General features: G+C 34.6%; 1 protein-coding gene across 9 annotated transcripts in view; it reads left to right on the forward strand.

Annotated features, from left to right (window-relative positions):
- The window catches only part of LOC116171529 (cyclic nucleotide-gated channel rod photoreceptor subunit alpha), a 249,034-nt gene that overhangs the window by 71,552 nt on the left and 155,984 nt on the right, over positions 1 to 21,498 (forward strand). Inside the window, exon 1 of one of the 9 annotated variants that reach the window (XM_031488418.1) lies at positions 10,873 to 10,943. The exons of the other annotated variants lie outside the window; for them this stretch is intronic. The gene's annotated coding sequence lies outside the window, so the exon portion shown is untranslated. Of the gene's footprint in view, positions 1 to 10,872; positions 10,944 to 21,498 lie in introns of those variants that run through there. 9 annotated transcript variants of the gene reach the window in all.

A 21,498-nucleotide genomic window follows, 5' to 3' on the forward strand; every position in this document is an offset into this window, starting at 1 on the left:
ATAAACATTAAAAGTATGAACAGTACGTACTATGTTAGTATCAAATTTATTTTAATTAAGAAATAAAGAATATCGGATTCTGAATTTGATCCTAAAACACTTGTAGCTATAGCTAAATGGAATGCCAATGGTAATGTAAAAAGAAACGTATCACAAAGGCGAACTAATTACGAAAACGGAAGCGAGCACGAAAAGGGGAAATAAAAATATATGGTTTTTATTTACACAGGTCGCAATCTGACAATAGACAATGGGGTAGATGCTGGTCGTATAGTAACCTAAATGCAACTAATGGACGTTTATTTCTCAGAAGTTCTCAGAAAATCAATGTATGTGTGTGGTGGAATGAATTGTCTGCGGCACATACTACGTGCAAGTAACCCGACGCTAGAAAGCCTTTAGCAATTACAATAACAGTTTTCAGAGTACGGCTACGTCTATATATTTTAAGTAGCCAAAATTAGAGAAAGCCATTACGCTAAGTTGTAAACGTACATTATTATCATCGTAGTACTGAGAACTTGGCCAAAATAAACATGTTTATGTAATTCCATAGCCATGGACTTCTCCAAAAAGGTATTCGTGGGGAAGCCTCCCGGCAATTACATAATTAAATTGCTCCACGTTTGGCCTTTCAAACATTGACATCAGTTGAGCAAAAAATATCCCTACGCTACGTTAACTGAAAGATCTATTTAGGATAAGATTTTCCGCTATTCTTCAATTACATTTGCCTGCGCAATCAGTGAAAATACGTGTACGGTTTAAGGAAATAAAGTAAAAGAAAACTACAGCGAACAGTAAGAGTAATTAAAACTACCCTATCACAATACCTATCATTAACTGGAGAACAAACAAAAATTAAAATAATGTCTTGGCAATTACGACCAACTGTAATATTAATTCAATGTATACATTTCTGGTTGTCAAGTATTTACCTCGTACCCATTACTACTGTATGAATGCAAACGCACAGATACGGAATATCAACAGGAGTGATATACAACCGACATTCGTTATTCAATGTTTGATGCCCATATAAACTGTCAACATGTATCATTTTTAACGTTTCCAGAAATTATATTACGTGTTCGAAATTATCGAGGGAACTTTGATGTGGAAAGTGAAAATGACAGATGAACAGCAAAATTAATAGCGAAGAGAATGCTGTTTGCGAGACTTATCAACATCAAAGCCAGTCAACACTTCTCCCAAATTCTGTAAACTGAATTAAACCCTACCTACATTATTAATCGTGATGCTTAAGATTGACGAGTGCATTTATTATGCTAATGCCTTGAGGGAGCTAAAATTATGGAAATTCATAGGTTTATTCGTTGGTTTTGAAAACAGGACTTTTACTAATAACGAACAACAGATAAACACGGAACTGAATATGAACAAACTGATACACGTGTTCTTGCTCCATAATTAAAGTTTATGTTTTCAGTAATTTGTTAATTTTGTTTTCCGATTTTAAAATATGATAAAAGTTATAATGCCGGCAGCTGTTTATTTAAATCGTTAAGTGTAAAACATCATACACGAGTATGGTTAGTAATATACCTCATGGTGCTTTACAGAGATGGCATTACCAAACTTTACCTCCCTTTAACTCCGCCTTGCTTACTTGAGAGACCACCTTGCCTTTAATCAGAAAATTTGCCACAATTAGGTTTTTTGTACCACTGTCCAGCAAAATAAGGCCATCTAAATGTATATTAAGGAAACTCAGAAAATGTTACGTGTTGTTTAACGGTGATACGAAATGTTTAAATTTGGGGCTAAAACAATAATGTTGTAATGGTAGTCCAGCAGCTTACAACACTTCTGTGTGCGTATAGAAAAATTCTGTGGGTTGGCAAAAAAAAACTGAGGGAGGACAATCCCTAACCCCCACTTGTTCCCAGTACGACGTCATTCAAAATAGTCACTATTATTCCAGGTGTTCGTTTTGGCGAAAATGGCAAGCGTTATCGGAAAAGGTTTCAAACAAAAAAGGTTCAGCGTAAAATTATCTACAATGTTTATTACCAAAACCAAACCGCTAGCCCAGAAGAATTACCTTTTTTGGGCTGGGCTGGTTTTATTCTCTCAGAAACCGATCAGTTTCTTGGAGTGTCAGCCCTGGAGTCAATTCCTATAGACGTTTCTACTCTTTTCTGAGCTGATGGATTCGTACCACTCCTCCAGATAGAATTGCTGGTGCTCCGCGGTAGGGTTCCGGTCCAATTTGGGGATGCTTGGTGCCGGCATTAACGAGGCGATCAGGCTCCTTAGCGACTATTCCTTCATGGCTTATGGTACTCACACAGACATTAATGCCCTCAGCACAATCTACACATTTCTACTATCGCAACCCTACGCCAAAAAGAAAAAGAAGGTCATAAATGCAGTTTTCGAACAACATTCTACTTAACTTAGTCATATTCCCCCCCGTCACACCAAATTTGGTGCTAATCCGTTCAGCCGTTTACCCAGAAATGAAAGTACAGATCGCAAGACATACCGACATGATCCAGAATTTCTTTGATTCGGATTCCTATAGTGCTTCAAAACGTCAATTTTTACACCAATGCAATTCCTCCCTTACTAACGTCCGGGTGGTAAAAATAGGTGTTTTAGTTTTAGTGTTAGAATGCTGAAAATATACAAACCAATAGTTTTTAGGTGTATAGGTATCCTATGTTAACCCCCCTGGTGTTATATTACTTATATTTTCATCACCTAATAATAGTTATTTATTATACAAGACGATAAAGGGATATTTTAAGCATTGAGTGAAATATATTAATTAACTTTCACGAGATGGTTAGTTTCCTAAACTTTATTTTATAACAGAAGCCATATAAATCATTGCAAAGCTTCTGACAATTCTGAATTTAACTTAGAACCGTCAAAATAGCAAGCTTAGGTTCTGCCGTCGCGATCGTTGATATAGAAACAGAATTGTCATATGTTCTGGACGTCATTTTATATCGTGCATTTGAAATAAGAATGACAGATGTCATAAGAATGCACACTCATCTGTTTCACTTTATCTACTCGGTTAAAGTAATCACTTTATCTATCCTTACGGTTAAAGAACAGTTACAATATAAAAAACTGTAACAGATACATATTTTATATATTCACCAAAAATCTCTCATGAAACTTTCATTTTCCTGCCTACTTTATGTCAGGGAAATGTTAGTTTCTTTCCTGCCGTCTGTCTGTCTGTCACTTTACCGGCCGCACCTGTCACTTTAGCAGCCGCACTTGCCATTTTTCCTGCCGCACCTGTCACATTGATAAATGTCTATAATGACTCCGGTCATCAATAACAGATTGGCATTAATCAAAAGTTCTATATGAAAATTGAAATTTTATGTTAAAATACGATTTCGGGTAAAATTTAATACAAAACTAGTCAGTAAAATGACATTACTTCGATATTTCCTCGCCAGTAACGTAGGTACTGGATTAATGGTGGCCTTTTTGAATGACCTCATACTGGGAATACGTGGGGGGTAGTGAATGTCCATTGTCCATCCAAGTTTTTTTTGCTGCCTATACACCGAAGTAACTAACCCACAAAGAATTCTCTCTATACGCAAACTTGCACACAGAAGTGTTGTTATTGTAGTTTATTCTTGCATAAGAACAGGACAAGAACGAATTCGTTGTCGTAGAGGGTTTATGTTATAATTTCTAAATCAAATGGTGGTGGGCATCAGAACAGTGCATTGATGAAAAAGCACATTTTTCATACTCCTCATCTATCTTAACAATCTCGTTAAAATGACTAATTTGAACGACATTCCGAAATATTATTTATTCTTATTCTGGGCCCTCAAGAGGCTTGTGCCCAATTACAGAGTGACCCGCATAATGCTTTTTAGACAATTGTTGGGTAGTATTGCCATTTGGATCAGTTTCCTGCCCGAAAATTTAGATCTATCCGCTTTATAACTTGTTAAATAATAATCGGAAGTAATTTCCGTATGGTACACTTCTATATGCATAAGCGTATGAAAGGTAAACATTTTTCAATGCGCTCGGAAGCATGACATCGAACTGGAAAATTGCATTGTTATGGTCAGCCAACAAGAAAAATTGCATTATAAATATAATGCTTGGATTGATATGAATCCGGTTCACTAACCATTAATAATATTTGTAAGTACAAATAAATTTCATTGTAGTTAATCGAAACCTCGATACACTCGACACAATAACTTTCTTGTCCACCTCACTTGGTTTGCTACGTGCTAAGATCGCAGACTGAGAAATGAACGGACGGAAAGAATTTTGGTTTAATGAAACATACACTACTACACCATGGGTTTTAGCGAGTGATTGGCGGGAATAGGAGTGGCTAAGACCATAGTGGATACTAAATTAAAAATGCTGCTTTACTTCTGAACAAAGAACTGTATCGTTTGTTACTGCCCATTATTTCATTGTCCTATATTAATTATTAACGCATTCAACGTACACCGAAAGGGGAAATAATTTAATAAAATTAAAGCGTACAATATAGGTGTTTGTGGGTGCAGGTATAATTTTAATGCCTCAATTTGCGGCAGGCCGATTGTTGTTCGTACTGTAATCAAATTATATCGTTTCTTTTCACTTTACCCCCAATTCGCAACCCTGTCACGCAATAAGATTAAATAAGCTCAAAGTAATTGCGGCGTGCATTTGTAGCATCGTAAACAACATCGTGTAGGTGTGGACGCGTTATTTAATCCACAAGTATAAATAAAAGCTCTGTACGCCACGCGAGAATCTCTCGAGATTGCTGCTCCCTTTTTTATGTTCGCTAAATAATGTCAACTTTTCTATTGTTGTCCTAGTAATCAAGGAAATGTAGGTGGTGTTTTTGAAATGGATTCCTCCTACGATCCCAACAGAAGTTTAATTAAGCCCCGCCGAAGCTTAAAATAACCCGATATCATATTTAAAAGATTACAACCCCCGAGGGAAAATTTACGCAATTTAATTTAAGGTGATATATATAAAGTAGTTTAAAGCTGACGTGTGTCACGATTATTCGAGTGTAAATTTTAAGGAACTAAATTGAAAATTGTAACTTCTCAAACTTTTGCTTCGGTTTCGTTATGTTTACCGAACCGTGTATTGCAGTTGATATCGGTCGTATTGGACATTTCGGTTGGAATATTGGTAACCCCAAGGGTTGGCGTTATACTACATGATTTTATATTCTTTATGTTCATAAATTTTGGATTCATATAAAATGACCTCTGCGAAACTGAGTGCGTAGGCAGCCCCAACTTTACTCAGCTGACCACGAACTTCTGTGCCTATAACAAATCGAAATCTACGTAGGTGCGTTACAGGGAATAAAATTCTCCCATTTCTCTCCCCGGCTTTTCGTAAACGTTTCCAAATCGATTGGTTTGATCTTTCCAGTTGCGGTTTATAAATTTATTGTTCTATTTATTACACGTCCATGTTTCTCTTTTTACGACCGAAGCTTCACTTAACTGTTTTTGATATCGTGAAGGTAAATTCCACTTTAAGTTCATATGTGGGATTTACGTGCACCTCGGAGCGAATTATCCTTGTAATCGTTAATTAATTTAGTTGCGCCGTTTTCAATTATTCAAATTCCGAACGTGTTTTTCATGCGAACATAAAATTGAAATTGCAATTGGCTTTTCCTATCTTACGCCATAAAATGCAAAAGGAAGACACAAAACCGTTTTTAACAAGGTTTTACGTTATACACACACGCTATCTTCCCTAAATGTATTTTCTGCAGCAATACGCATTTACAATAAAAGGTTAACGGTGGCATTACTTCCTACATTGACTGTCTTAAAACGTTTTATGTAAGTTTGAGAAGATTTCGCGGTATAACATTTTTAGTTTATGTTTTTTTGTTGCATTAAGTAATCAGACCGAGGCATTGAATTGACAATTTTTATGGAGACGGGTAACGTAATCTGCGCCCCAAAATCGTAAAAGAGGCGACAGTTTTGAGTACAAGATGCGCCCATATTAGCACATCAAAAATACATTAAACATTATGACCTGATTTTGTCTAAATAAGAATATAATACCATAGTGTAAATAATAGAAGTACACTATGATAGGTAATATGTACAGTACCTATCTCGTTCTACCTGTGACGGACGATGGTTTAAGATTACTAAAAAATTACCAAAAGCAGAAAAATGTAAACAAAAAGAGGAGAAAGTGCAACAACGGGATAGGTACCTACTTTTCTGGAACGGGTGAAATTTAAATATCCGTTATTAATCGTTTCAGTTGTTCTTTGCTTCTAATGATAATGTCCATATTTGGATTTCCATAATCGAATGTCGTCGTCGGGGGGACATTTTTCTAATGCTAATGAGTTGGAGATTATCTGCCAACAACAATAGAGTAAATGTAAATAAAGAAATATTTTTTTATTCAGAAAAACAAAAAAAAAGCGCATAAACACGAAATCTCATATTTATATAATTATAAAGACGATTTAGTTTCACAAACAACACAAAAAAATTCAAATTACAAATATTTATCACAGACATATATCACTTTTGACTGAAGAAGCACATTCTTTAGACGTACCTCTTGGTTTTCTTTTTGACCATCCTGGGGTTTTCTTTTTTTAGCGCCTCCACAACGGCCAAATCAACCGATTCTAAGCTGAAAGTTGCTATGGTGATTTCAATGCGCATATGGGGATCTGAAAAGACTGATAATCGTGGGCGTATAGTGGAAGAACTAGTCCTAGAAAGAGAAGACAAAAATCCTATCACATTTAATACACAATGTTGCTACTCAATGCGTTTTGTCGCGGGAGCTTTATATTAAAACCCTGTTGCAATTCATTGATTGACAAACTACCTTTCTTTTTCATAAGGTGAAAATTGCCACCAGAAAAACTGTACCATAAACAATATTCAAATAACGTTAATTATCCCGGCGACTAGCTCAATCGACTCCCTTTTTTTACTTTACCTGTCTTACTTTGGTTGGCTTAAGGGATCTCCTGTAACTGATAGTGTTATTACAAGAGTGTTTTTTTGCAAACTTGTACTTTCCAGCACAATCACAGCACCGGAAATAATCGATTTTAGCATATTGATAACAATAAACACGGAAAAAATTGTGGACATTTAAGGATGCATTACATTGCTTTTTATAAGATGGTTTAAATAATAAATTTCTACCTGGCAGATATCTGAATATTTAATTCCCAGGTAGAGGTGGCCATCTCTTTGACTAATATTAATACGTTCAATAATTTGGATTAAGATTGTTACCAATTTACACTCTGTTGCCAAATCAATTGGGAAATACCTCTGAATTTGGTTCCTTTATTCTGAAATTTAAGTGGAATTCTATTTTGATTCCGCAAGATTTAGAAGTCTGAAAAGACTGGACCCAAATTCAGGGATTTCTTTAGATAATAATACACTAATTTACAGAATTTCCAACAACGTTAGGATCTCTGATTTACACTTTAAATTGTAATAGTAATAATGTAAAATGTTCGTCTAATGGATCGAAAAGCTGTCGATTTAAATTTACAAAAGTCATACAATTTTATAACCAACCTTTTGTGGGCGAAATTCTTCCTTAATGTGGAAACCTGGAGTTCTAACATGTCCAGGAACCTAGCAGAGCAAGGTCAGCAGAACACAATCAAACATATTGCATAATTAGGTGCTAATTAAGTGCCCTATTCCCAAATTAAATGCTTTTTTTTTTTAAATTATTCATGTTCTGCCAGGTTCATAATTAAAAAAAAAGGAGCATTTAATTCGGGAATAGGGCGCTTAATTAGCACCTAATTATGCAATATGTTTGATTGTGTTCTGCTGACCTTGATCTACTAGGTTAATGGAAATAGTTCTTATAGCTAACGAGGTTGACTCAACACATTGGGGTTAACAGGTGATTTCCGGGATGCATTCTTAAACCCGACGATATGAACAACAACAACAACAGCTCTTGGAATCGGATGACGGTCCATTGAATTGCAAATTTTGGTTGTTGATCCTTTTGGTCAGTACAAATTTTGCGTTGGCCAAAGAAACGAGCACTAGGATAAAGGGTTTGTGCTTCAATTTTAGGTTTAATGCGTAGGAAATCCCTTTAGTTAACATTTTTTACTGCTTTGCCCTTCACTGTGGCGGCAGAAAAATCAGCGTAAATATTAGCGGCCTTTGCTACAGTTTTCTTTATCGCAATTTTACTTTACATGGGATATTAGGGTATGCTTCTGTCTCGGATTCTGTCTAATTTCTTCTAAGTTCTAAGTTGGTATATGATGACAAAATATTTGACTCTCAATGTGGTGTACAACAGGCAATTCCTTTGGTCCCATTCGTATTCCGTTTGTCTATCATGGATTTAACACACTCTTTGTACTCAGGTTTGAATGTTTGGTATGTTGATGACGGCACGTTCTAATCACTTTAGTTCTATTTTTTGTAAATGATTATAATTAATTCCTATTGTAGATTGTTATAAACTCAAAATACTATATCAAATTGTTTTCAAGTTCTGCTGTTTGTCTGTCATTGAGAAGACAACATTTTGCAGCACGGTACATAAAATACTAACACGTAGAAGCCTATAAACCCTTGCATATAAAGCACAAAGAGAAAAATAATAAATTGTTAGTAGTCATTGTACTAAATAATATTTCTTTCTTTGCAATTTAAGGGAGTTACACCGAAAACGTAGTTATAGATTAAATAAATTTTTCTTGGTTACAGAGTGATTTGCATAGGCACAACAGCGAAGTTTGAGTGTTATTTTAGGTACAAGGGTAGATAAAACACACTTTAACAGGCATAGCAGTTTGATTTCTTCTAAAATGACACCCCTAAGTATCCCTATGGCAACCCATACTTGAATTAAGATAGACACTGAAAGGAAAAAGTTTTCTTTTTTTTTCTAAAGCTCCAACTTATAAGTTGTGCCCGTTTGACCTTTGCTTATACAGATTTAAATGCGGTTCAAGTTGTTTCGTCCACTTGTGCTGCAATTTGTTCCCTCTTGAGACTCGAGCTGTACACAATTAGCATGACCTTTGCTATAAACTTCTTACCACTAACAGGGTTCACATTTCACCTTATTAACTATGAAACTATCTTGTTTTTCTTTTTGAGTTGTTGCGAAAACAGTGCAAAGTAAACTGTAACGTTTTAATTAACTTTATACCAGGCACTAAACGTTGTATTTTCATGGATACATTTCTAAAAACAATAGTCTACACTTGAATAATTAATAATTAACAACTGGTACCTTTCTAAACATGAATCTTTGCAAAAAAACAATCATTATATCAGTAAACTCAGAACTGTTTGGTAAAAGAATTGCTCTCTCAAATTGATACTATTTAATCCAATACAATTTTAATTGTTATTCAAAGCAGGAGTATAAACTATAGACAATGTTTACAGTAAACAAGAAGAACTTGATGGTTTCCCTAGGAAGAAATCTGCTTAGAGAATAAAACTACGTAAATAGTTTCTTATATCATAGGGAGACAGCGGGACGGACTATTTTCACTTGAAAATTTTCACTATGAATGAACACATTGTGGTGTATTCGGGCTTAGTCGGTAATCCGATAACTTACCCACTCCGCCCATTTGACCCACAATTGAATTTTTTTGGGATTTGGTTTTTCAGTGCATTTTTCATTGTTTCACTTTCTGAACTTTTCTTTCAAATTCTTTTTAGTACAAAAAATCTGGCGCTGCTCTCGTGATTACAGTGCTATTTATTAGGAAATAGACATAGGGATTTAATTTACGTGTATTGCTTCTGAAGGGCGCCAAAATAACTTCCTAAAACCATAAAGATCTGGCTGTCATATTGATTAATTTGAATGTTGTTGCTTTGACTTCACAGAAAATGAAGCTCTTACGCTTCGTAAACTGTTACCGACACTAGTCCAATTGAAAATATCAACTTTTTCTTCAGTTAAATATATCGCACACGAACGAAAAGCCAAAGCAACAGTATTCAAATTAATTAATATGATTTTAAGAAATTATTTTGGATGCATAACATTAGGTGCCCTTCAGAAGAGATTTTGTCTTTTAAAAGTAGACATAGGGAAAACAATACACGTAAATCCCTATGGCTACTTCTTAATAAATATCACTGTATATACTGCTTACTTATACATAATATTTATGACACGGGAGTCAGTACGTGAAACAACAGCAGTTTGTAGAATGAGTTTAGGTCTAAGCGCTAAGGGACGAATACATCATTCACTAAGTTTCATCGTATAAAAGTTGTTTCCCTCAAAAAGTTAATCAATTCTTTACCAGAAAGATTAAAATACGTTTCCAGTTATCTTTATATTTTGAACTTTTTACCTTTCAAAAAAGGTTCAAGCTTTGAACTCTAGGCCTCCACTTTAAAGCTTCAAATCAGATTTCAAACTCTAAAATGATCGGAAGGCTTACAGAATTGGTATCGTGGTTCAAGTGTTAATTTCCAAGATTCAAATGTTGAAGAGGTGTTCAACCAGTTTGTGCTTTTTTTTGGAAAAACGCAACTTTGAATTGTAATTAAAGTCGATGACATTTTTCTTGGGGGTCCATTGTTCTCATTTCCAGTCAGAAACGCACTAACACTTACAGATCATTGGGTTTATAGTTTTACTGCAGTGCACCAAATTCAGAGCTTAATCGATAAATTTTAATTATTGCCGTGAAAATTACCACAATAATTTAGTGGTACCCGTTGGCGATAATCAATTTTAAATTTGAAGCTATCGGCATACAAACTTGCCGCAGCGCGATGTTCCCAGGCTAAATTATTTAGGTAAACAAATTAAACCTATGTGTAAAATGCTACGCGCTATCAAATTTCTCATTATCGCCCCTGATTTCTGTAAAACTAAATTTTTGTATTTCTGTTTCAGGTAAGCCGGCAAACGTTCCATCGAACATACACGTAAGTTCAAAAATCAAACCCGCGCGAAGCGTTGGCAGCGAGCAATTGAATTATGGGGTAAATCTAGGGCAGCAACGAATTAATACAATTTATGCAGCCCATACTCCAACCCTTACACGTTCAACATTAAATTTTCAGTGCTTTATGTCTCTTTTTCGCGTTTCTTACCCTCAAATAAGCATTGCGGATACTTAAATATGTATTTCATTTCCGGATTTAGCTTTGTTTTACTGCTTTGTCGGTTTATAAACTCGAGTTTATTGCAATTTAATAAGCTTTGTCTCAAACTCGCGATGTAAAGGAACGGGAACTCCAGATAAAAATTTAAGGTTTCCATATTGTATAAACAAAGAAGAGGAAACTACGATTGGTTAATTTATCAACCGAGTTGAGGGTGAAATATTTCAAGCTTAACGGTTAAACTTTTGTATGTTCCAATCGCGTTTGTTTCCTTTGCGAACTATTCTTTTACAGGGGCGCAATCTGTAAAAGGTTGTGTAATTTTCCGGACGCCCTGTTGCATTCCAACATAGGATTTTAGCATCAGACTAATGGAATTCCGTTTTTACGAACAATATTATACTGGATTAGTCAACGTGACGTGATAAATTTAAAATCCAGATGCAATAAAATTATCCTAAACTTTTGTGATTAAGTTCGCATCGTCCCGTGTCCCGTAAGTGCTCGAATTTACTTCGGCAGTCTCTACAAAACCAAGTAAAATTAGTTTCTTTACTGATCTTGCATTAATGAACAATAAATTCCACTAAGCGATTAACCTGCTTAAACAAAGCAACTGTTTGAACTGTTTCCCAATTTCATTCTACACTCGATACGTCCTTTGTTCCGATTTGCGGAGTGCAATCAAATCAAATGCACTTGTGGCAGTCACCACACTCCTAATAGCAGCTACCTATATTTTAATGCCTCGGTTAAACTATTTAATTGTTATTTATTATACAAGACGATATAGCGATGGTTAGTTGCGTATAATGCAAAACTTTAGAAACCATCGAAATCATTATAAAACTTCTGAAAATACTGTAGGTATTTAACGTAGATGTTCATTTGCATGCATGCATTTTATATCGTGTTCCGCGTCCCATCTTTAATAAGACTGACAGATGTCATTGGAATGCACAATTTGTTTAACTTTATCTACCCTTGCCGTTAAAGTGCCCACTTAATCTAGTCTTATGGTTAAGAAGACACTTAGCCTAGTCATTCAAACGTATTAAAATGCCAATTTAACATCTGCTATAAAATAAACAAATTAACTAATGACTTATTCTTACGTTTCGATAACTTCGTTGACAATATTTGTCCTATGCCTTTCTGCAAATTCTCTTCTCTTAATTCTTTGTTTCGTTCTACGTATTTATTTGAATGTTTTTATTTTTAAAATGGGTGGTAAGCTTTAGTCCAAAATTAGCATTAGATTCAGTAGCACTGTTGGTAATAGACAAACACCTACACCAAGAGGCGAGAGTGCTCATTGATATGCAGTCATATTTCTAAAACAGCAAATAAGTCGGTATACGATAAATCCAGGAAAAATGTAGTTTAAGGGTAGAAATTATCTTGGCATACTGTTTCATTGTTTTGAAGTTAGGATATCGACAAATTGCTCCATTACGGTATTTATTTGCATTTTGGGCAATTAAGTGTGAAGAAATTTTGTCTATGCCCTTCCAGTAGCATTTTACTCAAATCGCGCTTAGTTCAGGTTCTTTCAAGTTATTGAAATCGTATCTCCACAAAAGGAAAAATGGCAAATTCGCAAAACAATTAGTAGCTAAGTAAATTAACGTAATCCCCTGTGGGTTCGGGGATAGAATTGGCCCACTCCCGTCCTGGGGATCGTAAAAGGCGATCAATGGGCACTAAAGGCGACGAGTCCAACCGCCTTTAGTACTTATGTAATAGGTACCTGAAGGTATCAATTAAAGAACTTCTCAATTCGAACCGTTTTTTACAATTGATTGATTTAGGTGACAATTGCCTATGCGAGAAAGTGCAATAATGTAAAGTCAACAATTGGTCTACAGCAATTACACAAGAATCTATTTACTACACAAACTGGATTATAAAAATTATGAAGTACAGTAACATTTACAATGAATTCTATAGGTAATTGTACACAATTATAACAATTATAACTTAACTTCGTATTAGATATTATCGATGAATTGCTCCATTTTTGAATTATAAGGATGCATGAATAAAAATTGATTGTTGCTGTATTCTTATAATTATTTAATCTTCTATAGGTTATCGATTTCGGCACTTAGTCCATCGTCAGACCTTGCTAAAATACGTGTGTGAAAGGGTGGACATTATAAAATTAGAAGCTTTCCGTCAATAAATACATATATAACACAGATACATTGGTAGTTTAAAATGGTTAAAAATTGAATTAAAATTGGTCGAAAAGTAAGTATAAATTCCTTTTAATTAACATTTTACACATTAAACTACCCTTTCACACATACACACAAACACACCCCAAACACAATTACACACGGTACACTAATCTTAATCTTTCTTTCAGCTCCAGTTTTCGACCAATTTTAATTCAATTTTTAACCATTTTAAACTACCAATGTATCTGTGTTATATGTATTTATTGACGGAAAGCATCTAATTTTATAATGTCCACCCTTTCACACACGTATTTTAGCAAGGTCTACGATGGACTAAGTGCCGAAATCGATAACCTATAGAAGATTAAATAATTATAAGAATACAGCAACAATCAATTTTTATTCGTATTAGATACTATAACATTGTACCATATAAGTAGCAACGAAAATGTTTTTTGGCCCAATTTATGGCAGTTAATTCTTTCAAATTGGTGGGTTTATATGATTCGCCTTTCGTAAACGAACGTGATGCTTAAGCTATATTGGTAACTCGTTTATAATATCGTATTGCGAGCCATCCGGTAAAATATCTTGATCTGTAATTGTATGACTAAATATGTAACTTCTTTCCTAAAAATTGAAATTTTTTGGGATTAAGTTTTAAATTAAATTTTCTGCAAGTTTCAAATACGTTTTTTAAGTTACTGTTTATCAGAACAACCTACCACTATTAAATCGTCCGTGTACAAAAATGCCTTTTTAGGTGTAATTCCGGCAAATGCCGTACACGTCATTCTTTGAAAACTATTTGGACTACCCGATAGACCAAAAGGTAGCCTTTTAAAATGATAAGAGCCTGAATCGACGCTGAAAGATACCAAATTCCGCGACTCTTCTTCTAAGGGAAGGTATTTGATGAAATCCTGAAATTAAGTTGATCTAAGATGTCGTTTATACGAGGTAATGGAAATTTGTCAGAGATAAGTTTCCTATTTAGTTGTCTGAAAACAATTACTAATCGCCACGATTTTTCACCGTTAGTAGATTTTTTAGGTACTGGGCTATTGTATTCAGAAACCTTCCTCTTTCTGCAATTTGGGAATCCTATAATGTTAATATATATTTATATACCGTTATTTATCTGATAGTTTCAATTTTTGTTGATAAAAGTTATTTACAATTAAAATACCCGTCTTTAGGGCAAAAATATCTGCGAATTCTGCATCTGCATCTTATGGTGAAATAAATATTGTACTATACTTTAATGAGTCTAACGTACTGAAAATTGGGGTGGTAATTGTATGTTGGCCTATTCGAATAGTCATAGTCCAATAAAAATATTTCAAATTCGCTTTATAATTAATATAATGAAAAGTCTCTGCCCAAAATACCATCACACGGAATAGGAAAATTTTAATCAACGATGAAAAGTGTGCTTTAATTTATGGCCACGTATTAAAATCGACGTTTTCGTACTACCTAATGAATTTGTAAAACCTTCCTTTACTCCTTTTATTTTACTAAAATTTGTAGTATTAATGACTACACCTCATTTTTGAAGGTTTAAAAATAGAAATGCCAGCTCCAGTGTCTACCAAAAAAGTATTTTTTGAACCGGACATTTCCGTTTCAAAAACCACGAAATTAGAAAATGACAAATTTCTATATGCTTCCCCCAATCGAGTCGGCCTCGACCGGGGGGCGGATTGGTTTTCCGGCTCCGCTTCAGTATCATAATATGATCGTATCCTCTAGGAGTTAAAAGTAGAAATTCTATATTATAATTCCCACGGCCCCGGTAGCGCCCTCCTCGATATTTGAAATTATTGTTATAACCCCGATTGCTATAATTATATCCTCTACCGCGTCCGCGTATATTGATTCTAAAGTCCTCAGCATTTTTCTTAAAAAAGAAAACAGTTGAATTTGATGAACTAACGGCTTCTGAGTTAGTATTAACAAATTTGGTAACAACTTCCTGAATTGTTTTAAAACTACCTGCCTTTATAATTAATCTAGATTTGTCAGATGTAGCATTTTTACGTAGTGTCTACCGTATCATTTTCGGCTGCTGTATACGGAACACCCTCTGATATATATGCTTTTTGAAGTTTTTCAGCAAGAGACTCGATTTCAGAAGCATACGCTGATACATCTTTCTTATTCTGTTTAAACTTTAATACTTTTGTATTTAGTAATCTTGAGCTTTCACCTTTAATTTCATTCCGTACCTAATTTGTTTATAATACCATTGATTGAATTTTTGAAGAAGCAATTAAACTGCGAGCCTCGTTTTTATAAAAGCAATTGCTTTATCATTAAATTAAATTAAAAATGATTGTAATTTTTCAGGTGCACCGTCAAATGGGACGGGAATCAATTTAGTAATTCAAATGAAAGCATTGCCATTAAGTATTCGTCATTCCTTTCGTCCTGAAAATCTTCGCCTACGATTTTTGGGTTTATGGTTTCAGTAGATACATGAAATAGGCACTTTGTAATTGACACCTAGCAAATGCTCTAACGACGGGATCTCTAACTTTAAGAAAATGATTACATGCAACTTTATCTGGATTGTTAAGAGAGTGCCAAGATTAAGCCAAAGTCGTTGTAAATTCAAATTTACTAAATTCTCCTTAATATCTTCCCTATACTCGTTCACCTTTTGGAACATGTTTCTTTATAGCTTAAAGTGTAGAAGAAGCCAACAATCAAAAAAGAAAAAGGGATGGCCTAAGGGCAAATCCAGAGACACTAGTAGCGAACGGGAAGCCAAAGGGTCCGACAACTAACGTGTGATAAGTTTGTGATATGTTATATTCTGTGATATGGTGATATCCATTTTTGTGTTGCCCGTATGTACAACTATTTGTTTAAAATGTCATTTATTCGCTTATTTTAATATGTTACCCATATCTATCTGTCATCGTCGTCGTTCCTCTAATCCTAATCGTTTTAGCTGCTAGGCGGGCGGCCCGGGTTAGATTTATATAATTTATTAATTTAATTATTAATTTCTGAAATTGTCGTTGGCTGCCATTTTTCCTACAATTAATTACTTGTGTGTGTAATTTTTGGTTACATATGGTTTTATTATATCGCGAATTAATTTAATCGAACCGCCAAATTAAATTAATCGGTGGCGCATTAAATTAATCAAACCGCGAATTAAATTAATTGAAGGAAATTGGGAGAAATCAAACCGCGAATGAAATTCGTTATTCCGCAATTAAATTGATCGACCTGCGGATTAATCTAATTAGCTAGTAATCAATTTAATCAGTAACGCTCAAAATCGCACCAATTTTGTAATTAAGTAATCATATAAAAGTCCAAATTCCAAGCAATTACGGCGAAATAATCAAATTAATCCCCGAAAAAACCTCTCAACCACGTGGGCGACCCCGCCAATCAATTTAATTGACATTGATTGGCTCCGCTAATTAAATCGCGAATATAATCCAAGATGATGGACAAAGTGACCGAGTTTTACTCATAGACATTTTTTTGAAAGCTGATTTGGTAGCAAAGAAAAGTTCCGGTCTCGAAAGGTACCTTTTCATTACATAAGCATAGATAACAATGCGCTTGCTTGATGCTAAAAAGGGATTGGGGTAGTACGCTGAACACTAATTTCAATTCAAATGTCTCGTGGATCCTTCGCGAAAAAAATACATTGCCGTTTCCCTATGGAGCGTTCTACCTGGGACACACTGTATATCGATATATAGCATTATGTATAATATGACTACGTGTACTTTCATAATCGTGCACTAAAGGGGATAGGTATGGTATGACCTTAGCAGTCGAACCCTATTAAGAAAAAAAGTTAACGTAAAGCAAACGGGTAGGTACATAAAATCGATATGTATCGACTGTATGCATATTGAAAGGGTTGCTAGATATAAAATTGCGAAACATTTGGTAAGGGTGGCAGTGAAAAGAAGGAAAGTAGCAGTAAGAACAAGAATTTGACAGGTATTTCGTCTTAATCCAGTATGATTCATGGGAAATAAAAAATACAGATGCATGTCACCTTTAGGGTTGTATAAAAACGACACTTGACTCCATTATACTCTGCATGTCTGCGTTACAGTTACAAAACTTTCATTCCAAAACGTACCACCGACTACAGTAATTGTAATTGTAAAACGGAAACTAAATCCGTTTTTTTAGATTTAGACTTTCCACTCCTACATTCCACCACTTTGAAATCGAGTGACACCACATTTTAAGGGCTATAAAATTCTTTTACATAAAAACCCACAACCAAATTTGGGTAGTCTGGTTATGAGTATACAAACCAATGAAAATAAAAGATAAATGAATAATTATTTAACGTTTTGTAGCCAAATTGGATGTCGAGTTAGTTAAAATCGTTTAATTGAAACCTAATATTAAAAATTGCTGTGGCTAGTATGGATACCACCCGGCCACCTGTGCATGCGCGATTCTGCCGCTTTATGTCTAAGAATATGTGTACCACGTGTTTCCAATCGGTTCGTTCCCTGGTATTTCCCCTGAGAGAAAACCCCGGTCACGCTCCCGACCGTTATGCGTCATAGTGGAAGCTTCAAAACATTTTCTTACTCAAAATACACAAAAAAGAGATAATTGATAACGAGAGAAAGATTTTTAATTAATTATATGAGGGTGATTCATGTGCCATTTCTGCAAAACTTGTAAAATGTTAAGGTTTTAACTGAAGGAATATATTTGATTACGTTTCAAAACTTGTAAAAATTTTCGACTTTAATTTTATCGCATTAGATGGGCGTTCTAAAAAACACGAACCTCATAAATTTGATTTTCAAAACTTTTTGTGAACATTCGGATTTCGTTTTATTTATGTAGCAAAATTAATTTGCGTTTTGATTGTGGTTTTGCTTTTAATCGGCGGAAATTATTCGTACTCTGATTGGTCGATTATTTGGTGGTTTCGCGGATTTACTTGAATTAATTTAATCAATTTATTAATTAAATCTGACACATTGACATGGTTTAATTAAAATTCTGAGAATCGGGTTGATTATTAATGCAAATTGAAATTAATGTAGGTAAATATTGAATCGTTAACGGCGAAACCTTTGATACCACATGATATACGTTTAATAATTGGTTTCTAGTCTATAACTTTTGATTGAGAAGTCTGATCGAAAAAGTACGAATTGTTTTGGATTCTACGCACCAAAATTAAGAAAAAGTGTTTTCCCGAGAAATTCTGATGTAGTCGATTTTTGGTAAAAAAGGAAGGTTATACACTGCCTTTTTTTGAGGTCCGAAAAAAAAATTGTCTTAGATCGACCCGGAAAAATTTTTTCTTATAGAATGTGGCCTGTAGAATCCATAATTTCAAACAGTTCCAAGATGGGGCTACTAGTTCAAATGTTACAGCCCTTTGAATTTTTTTTCGAAATTGGGTTCTAGTCTAACTTAGAACTCAAAAAAACCTTACCTGTAAAGCACAAAAAGTCACGACGCGGGAAAATGGGAACGGGATCGGGACGGACATGGAATATATTTGCACAGCTCGGTAAGTATGCATCTCGATGCGGCGGTTAGCATACGTTACACTTGCATATCCCGCGCCCGTTCCCGTTTTCCGGCGCCGGTGTGAGACCTTAACTTAGACGATTGAGGATTCCCTATCATGTGCAAGGCAAATAAGGCACCCTATATATTCCTCTATTACGTAAAGCTAATTTGCTGGTTCTCTGCTTTATAACGCATAATTTTCATTGTTTTCCCATTTTACTGAACAGGGAGAGACATTTCGTACTATTTTCCCGTTATGAGTTCAACGGACACTGCTTACAAAAATGCATATTTCTTTTTTCCGTTATTATATTATGATGGCTTGTGAATCCATGTATTGACTAATTGATAAAATAAAAATCTCTACAGGGAGGTTCAAATTCGTGGTTCACCATTGGGATCCCCGCAACGGCGAGACATACAGTGTAGGTAAAAATCCAATATGGATATAGGGGATATCTCCTTTTTTAAACGCTTTTAAAATTTATGAAAAATCTTTGAAAATAACTGAGATATCCCAGAAAAACTGAATGTGTCAAATTTTGTTTTCATTTTCCCTAGGTTAAACGGTCGGAAATAGACATATCCCGTTACCACCTCCCATGGACGCGTTTTTAGGAGAATCTGAATCTTTTGTCAGAATTTCAATACCGCTCTAGATTTAGAGACTACAGGTTTATCTTTTATGGACGCCATATTGGATTTTTACCTACATTGAATCTCTGACCGTTACGGAGATCCCAATGGGGACTCACGAATTTCAACCGCCCTACTGAAACAAAACGGTGCCAGTATGGTACATTCATTCGGAAAAAAATATTTATTCGGACGAGTTACATTGTGTAATTGTCTCTCTATTAATTACACACAAAACATTTTACATTCGACGAGCTACGTTAAATTCAAACTTAAATTGTTACATAAATGAATGGTAATGTGTTAGTAAACGTTTTGTAAGCGCTATTGTTAACAATTCCATCCACAAGTACGTCTGTACGAAGTTTTTTTTTATTAGATTTTCATTTTGTTACAGTGTATTGTATTACAAGTGTAACGAACTAGAATTAACTACAAAAACAATTGGTGCGTTGTATATATCCCATGCAAAACTACGACAACCAAAGATAAGCAACCGGTAACCCAGTCGAAAAGTCCAAGTATACGATTTTAATGTTTTTGATAACGTCACTCATAACATTATTGTACATAAAAGAGCTTTAGAAGACAAAACAAAAACCCTTATATATGTGACTTGGCACAGCAAACAAATACCTCCAGGGAGTACCCTTCCTCAGCAATTTAAGGGGTTGAATATATTGTGACGCTATTCCTAGTAAACAAACATTTGAATTTTTATTCCTACAAACGACGCAAACCCTATTTTAATATCGAAAGCGGATTATGTTGTTTCCCCGTTTTAAAAAGGGACTCCGCCAAGAATTCTAAAATATGCTCTTTATTGCATGTAACCACACTGTTTTATTCTGTTGAAATGTTAGTGCTTTAATTTTGTAAATATATTTCAAAGAGCACGTTGCCGAGGCGTGTCTTTATGGAGAGCGGACTTGTAATTAGTTTATGATTGGTTTTAACCGTATTTTTCGTTTTATAATGCTGCTTCGATTACAGAATTTTAGTCGTTAATGAAATTTATTTATATATTAGCCCTGTTTATTTTAGCGAACTGTAAATTGAAATTTTGCAGTACAAGAGCAAAAGATTTCCATTTTCCTTCATACGACTACATTGATTATACACGTAAAGGTGAATGATTACATGCAGTCATGGTAATCGATAGAGGTTGTTAGATAGAAATAGGTATTTAAAAATATATATGAATAATACTAAAGTGGCATGGAGAAAATTATTCTACGATGAGAGTCCATTGTTTTAGGAGAAACCAATTCAAATAAATATTTTTTTTCACACTGCCTGATTCAAACATTTTAAAAAGTCAGGCCATTTTTAAAAATACTGCCGAATATACATACAAAACCAAAAAATTGATACTATAACCAAAATTTATTAAAATTACAATTATTTCAATATTTTAATTGTTGGAAGATGATAATTTCGCTGTCGAAATACATACGCCATTTATAATAGGTAGTTTGTTGCTATTTTTCGTTCATGTTTTTATCGCTTCAACGGCCAAAGGGTTATAGTATTTCAACGTCCCGTGAAAACACTAATTATACAAAAATTTTAAAAGTTTAATGTGAAAATCATTGCTGTGTCCCACGTTGAGCACCAAACAAATATGGTATGCGGTCAACGACACCACCCACAAAACACCGGTCCATCAAAATTGAAACCAATATTGACCAAGACTCAGTTGCCTCGATCAATTTCCGAAAATTTGAAATAATGAACCCGAAAATGAAAACTTGGATATGAGAAGGTAAATTGGACATAAAGCCAAATAAACACACAATTAATTGAATGACAATGCCAAAAATTAATCCAAAACACATGAAATGAAAATGAAACCAACATTCCTGAGAAAAGCTTACAAAGCTTGTTTGCACATAGTACCCCGCACTCAAACGGTCGATAAATAAAAATAACAAAATCTTAAAATTACTTAGTTTTTTTTTCTTTTTTAGTAATCCTAATAATCTGGTAGTGAATGGTTTGCGATTTTCAGGCACACTTAT

This window comes from Photinus pyralis, unplaced genomic scaffold (assembly GCF_008802855.1).
Source record: "Photinus pyralis isolate 1611_PpyrPB1 unplaced genomic scaffold, Ppyr1.3 Ppyr1.4_LG5, whole genome shotgun sequence".
Classification (NCBI taxonomy): Eukaryota; Metazoa; Arthropoda; class Insecta; order Coleoptera; family Lampyridae; genus Photinus; species Photinus pyralis.